General features: G+C 40.1%; 1 pseudogene; it reads right to left on the minus strand.

The window, feature by feature from the left end:
• Window positions 1–2113: 2113 nt before the first annotated feature.
• Window positions 2114–2925, minus strand: LOC117078796 (annotated as a pseudogene).
• Window positions 2926–5664: the final 2739 nt, after the last annotated feature.

Below are 5664 nucleotides of genomic sequence, written 5' to 3' on the forward strand. Positions count from 1 at the left end.
GATATATATATAATAATATCTAATTACCCCATTTCTGACCCTTTACAATTCTCAGGATATTTCCTATTTAGCTTTTAACTGATCTGTCCTGGCTGCTGCTCTATATGCATTTTCCTCTGCAGAACAACAGGACATCACTGAGTTGCTATTATAGACAATAGACGCATTTCAGAATGAGTAAGGAAACCAATTATTTACAGAGAAAACAGTTTCACAAAAACTAATTTTTTTAAATTTTTTTTTTTTTGAGGCAGAGTCTCACTCTGTCGCCCAGGTTGGAGTGCAGTGGCACAGTCCTGGCTAACTGCAACCCCCGCCTCCTGGGTTCAAAGGATTCTCCTGCCTCAACCTCCCAAGTATTTGGGATTACAAGCATGCACCACTATGCCTGGCTAATTTTTGTATTTTTAGTAGAGACGAGGTTTCACCATGTTGGCCAGGCTGGTCTTGAATTCCTGACATCAGGTAATCCGCCTGCCTCAGCCTCCCAAAATGCTGGGATTATAGGCGTGAGTCACTGCGCCCGACCAAAAACTAAAATTTTTAAGTAAAATGAGATTCTCTCATGGTAAGTCATGAAGTAAAATTTTGAATGCATAACACTAAATAACTCTTAGTACCAGAAAGAAAAAGAATTATACTGTAGCATTGAAATAAAACTGTATTGTATGGATAATGAAGCAGTACCCTCACCTTTCTTCAGTATTTTGTATCTTTGACTTTCTTTTCCCCCTTTTCAGATGGTGGCAGGTGGACAAGATTAAAGTGCCGTTATTTCAGAGCACTGAAGCACATCCACGTAATGATGACATTATGTGAGAAATCTCAGGCAGTTTCAGCTGGTCAAGTCTTTTTCATTAGTAGTCACAGGTATTGCTGGGGCTGGAGTCTTCCCCCACTTCAGATTCTTGGTTTATTTGGCACTTCAGGATATTTTCAAAGATAAAATAAGGTTGGATTCCCTGAAAAACCAATTATAAAAGCTTTCCATACAAAGCTTTTGTATGGAAAATTGCCATGAAAAACTAAGGAACAAATGTTTTTAAGAGAAAAATAAGGTAAAAATAAAGTGAAATCGATGTCATAGTAAGTCTCTGTTATTCACAAGTCAATGGGTGACAACCAAGCAACTAACTAGAATACATGCACCCATTAGCTTGTTTGCAGCTCGATTTTACAGGCTGCTCTTTGTTAGAAAACAAACGGTTTGAGGGCTGCTTTTTATTAAAAGAAAAGTCTTACCGAGAACTCTTGTACCCTCACTCTCCGGCTAAATAGTTTTTTCTAACTCCTATATTACTAGTTGCCTGGTACCTGGCACTGGGATGATTAAGGCAGAAGAATATTGTCTCTTGGGTGTATGAGTCAGATAGTGGAGGTAAGACTCTGGATTGGTTAGTTTGCATATCAAAGGTATGCATGCTCCTGGCTGAGTCTTTTGCTGCCTCTGAGAATTGGCTAACCCTGAAAGGGGCTATCTCTCCCTAGCTAGTTAGGGTTTTTAAGATATCAAAACATCATAACAGAAAAATTTTAAAATATATAACCTAAAATGTGGGTTTTTTCCCATAATTTGTTAATTGTCATGAAAAGGCCAAAGCAATGAAACACTGTTCTATTCTGAATATGAAAGAGGTATTTATATTAAATTGAATTATAAGGTACTGTAAGAAAAGAAACCAAATTTATTGAAGCCTTCCCAGTTTGGGCGATTTTCTAACATTAATTACATCTATGTTAATTACTTCTTGTTGATTATTCCAATTCATTTTACTTATTTATTTATAGATAGACTCTAGCTCTCACCTAAAAGGGATTTAGAAAGCAAAAAAGACCTAAAATCAAATTTGGATGAGTAATGTTAAAAAGCTGTTAATGTCCCATAACCCTGCAGAAAGCAGAGTATATTAGTATATTAACGTGGGCAGCATAAGGCTATCTGGTTAATACGGTAAAATTTCAGAGAGATTTATGTTCACTCTTCATCTCTTTTGCAGTCATTTTTTTCTTCAGGGTTGCCTATCTTCCTTGTTACTAGTCCTTTGTAGTCTGTGTACTATTTGATCTCTTCTCTAAGGTTTTATTAGAGTTTTGATACGGACTTTTTTTCTCTCTAAGTGAAGGAAAACATCAGACATAGCTTTATTACTGCCTCCTGCCCCCTTCCGAGCCCATAGTCACAGGTCTCCTGGCTGTAAGTAGAGCTCTATGAAACCTTGCCAGTCCTTCATATCAGTGAGCGGGGCTGAGACTGTGGGATCTTCTCTCATGGCTGCCATCCACAGTTTAAGTTCTGGAGTGTGGGCTACACACTCATTTAACTTCATTGCTTCCAGCCGTTCAAACCAGGGCCAGCTGACGTGATCAATCATAGAGACGGAATTGTCACCAAAGAAGGCTGTCTTCTTATTAACCAGAACCTCCTCTAGCTTGCTAAATTCTTTACACAATGCTTCTTTCAGGCCAGCACCGTCTTCCTTATTTCGGCTTCTAAGGAAGCTTCCTACTAAAGATGGCGCCTTACAAAACAACTTAAAGACCATCTTCTGGCAAGCTTTCTCATACCGGTCATCCGGCAACAACTTCTTCCCTGAGTATGCGTCATCCAGGTACTCACAGGTGATGGCGGACTAGTAGATCAGCTGACCCTGACTGTTTTCCAGAACTGGCATCAAACTAAAGGGATTTTTCTTAAAGAGCCACTCAGGCTTATTTTTAAGGTTGATATTGATGACTTCATGCCTGATTCCCTTGGCCTTCAGGACCAGATGCGTCCTCTCAGCAAACGGGCAGAACCTCATGCTTGTAGACTCGGATCTGGCCCTCTGGGACCAGCCCCGGGGGCGTGCTTCCCTTCCGCAGGCTCCTGGCTGACTCCTCGGACATCGCGGCGCAGCGCAGGCCAAGCTCCCAGTGTCGCGGGCTCTCGACATCGACATTTTGAACATTTGACATCTCTTTAAACTTTAAAATATTTAATGAAGTAAAAAAACTCCAAAGTTATACAAACACATATTATTTTTGAGTAATCATTGAGTATTGACACATTTAGATTAGTATGACATTCTAATAACTACACCATTAAGTTCAAAAAGGAAGATACATTTCTACTTTAGTGTTACTCATAAACAAATTCAAAACTCAGGTTTCTGTTTTGCTTTGTTGTTCTTCTTTGGTTTTTGGAGGCAGAGTCTCAATCCATTGCCCAGGCTGGAGTGCAGTGGGGCAATCTCGGCTCACTGCAACCTCTGCCTCCCAGGTTCAACCAATTCTCTTGCCTCAGCCTCCTGAGTAGCTGGGATTACAGGCATGCACCACCACGCCCAGCTAACTTTTGTATTTTTAGTAGAGACGGGGCTTTGCTAGGTTGGCTGGGCTGGTCTCAAACTCCTGGCCTCAAGCAATCCACCTGTTTCAGCCTCCCAAAGTGCTGGGATTACAGGCTTGAGCCACCAGGCCTGGCCTGAAAACTCAGTTTTTAAAGATTAAGTAAAGAAATGCTCAGGAGCTCATTCATTTCACATCTGTCACCTGCCAGTGTCTACAGTTATTAATGACCTCATGTTGTTTTCATTGTATTTGCATGCCTGCACATAAACCATCCAGAATCATTATATGAACTACTTTCAGCTAAACCTTGGGAGAAATCATGCCTTGCATTTCAGATAAAGAAGTGACCAGTCCAGGGAGGGAATCAACCATGCTTACAACATTGATGCTAATAGGTAATCTTTAAAAAAAAAAAAAATGTATTTACTGCCTGCCACCATAGATGAGCCGGTATGATTTGGGCTTCTGGGACCACATCCCTTATGACAGAAACCTGTTGACATTTCCAAGACTCAAGATAGGCTATGTGCTCTCTGTTCCATGAGAAGAAGGGGCTAACAAGGCCTCAGTTATGACATTCAGGAAAGAAAACAGATATTATCAGTGGGAAAAATCCACTTATAACCAGCCCAGCATGTGTTAGCTGTTAGAACCACTGTGAGAACTCTCTGCAGCCCTTATGTGTGGTCTAGAATCTTCTTTGCAGTTGATGACTATGACACAATTCAGTTCTAAGTCCACAAAAAATATGTTTTATCCAGAATTTCCTATATCAACTAGATTATCTCTGCTATCCAAATTCATGTAGTTTACTTTCTGCAGGATACTGGGATATCAACAGCTTTTAGGGTTGCTCACTCAAACTTCATTCTAGGTTTTTTTCCCCTTCCTAATTTTTTTGGGGGTAAGAGTTGGAGTTTATTTGTTGTTTTTTTGAATTTTATCTCCACAACCAGCCAGTTCCTTACCCCTTCCCCACTTCTCTTAACCCTCCTTTGGTCCCAAGGATTTTCTCTCCTCTGGTACAAATGGACATCTCAGCTCCTCCATATTGGATTGGTTGCCTAGCTGACTCCCCGCATCAAAGAGAGTTTTGGTCACAAGGCATAGAATAACTATTACTCCATCGTCCTGCCTGTGCATAGTTAGGTGATAGCACAAGTGCCACCCCTCCCTTTTTCTAACAAAGAGAGAAACAAGATTAGAGTTCAGCACTTGGGCTATTATTTCATAAAGAGTTCAGTGCTTCTGCACAATTGCCTGATCTTTATCATCACAATTCAATTTTGCAGGATGCACTGAAGAGAAGAAATCATGTTCAAGTTATCTTCCTCCTTGTACAAGAACATCCAGCAACAGCCCCTCCTCCCAATTCCCAAAGGAAGACAGCAGCCACTGCAACTACTGAATGCCATTAGAAATACCAAGATGAGTCTCCTCTGTTTCAAGACTTGACAGCTTTGTGTTTTTTCAGGCACAGAGAGTTGACCTGACTTTTCTTCTTCTGAAAGCTTTCTGCAGGGCCCTGCAGAATAACTTTTGCTTTGATTACTCAGTGATTTACAGCCCTTCTCATTTGCTTCTCATATCTCCTTTTTCCAGAGTATAGGGAGCTCTCCTTTTACCCTGTTGCCTCAAAGCAATTTTTCTTATCATCTCCTGGAATTTCAAGGCTTATCTCCTTTATGCTCTTTTGATTCTCCTAAATAATGATTGTCTATTTTCTTCTTTCTTCCTGCTTCCTCTCTTCCTCCCTCCCTTCCTTTTTACCTTCCTTTCTTCCCCTCCCTTCCTCCTCCTTGCCTTCCTTCCTTCATTTCTTTCTGTCATTCTTTCTTTTTTTCTTTCTTTCTGGCATCTGTGTTTTCATCATAGGGGCAGATTTAATATAAGCACAGAGCACTGTAATTCTAATAGAGAAAGAAAATAATACGTTCTTGATCTCATGTTTACCTAGTTTGTATCTGCAAATGTTCTTGTGAATTATAGAGTTTTGTGATAATAGTTGTCTCAGTATTCCTGATATGTCTGCAAAAGAGCATGCCAATACTCAGATATAAGAGAGATGTGTTAGCAGGGCTCCTCTCAGAAGCAAAGCTGAGACAAAGATTGAGTGCACATAGTCTATTTGGAATGTCGAAAGAGAAGGGCAGAAGAGACAGAAAGAAATAATATAAGGAAGCTAATCTATAATGGGTATACTATTAAGGCAACTACCATAGTGTCCACCTGAAGTTTAATTCTTTGGAGAAGTTTTTAAAAATTGTGCAAAACACACACTTAATTATGATTCCAGTCAAGGGGCAAGGGAGCTGGAGTATTTATACATTGTAC

The sequence above is a fragment of the Trachypithecus francoisi genome, unplaced genomic scaffold (assembly GCF_009764315.1).
Source record: "Trachypithecus francoisi isolate TF-2019V2 unplaced genomic scaffold, Tfra_2.0 Lachesis_group0, whole genome shotgun sequence".
In the NCBI taxonomy this organism is placed as follows: Eukaryota; Metazoa; Chordata; class Mammalia; order Primates; family Cercopithecidae; genus Trachypithecus; species Trachypithecus francoisi.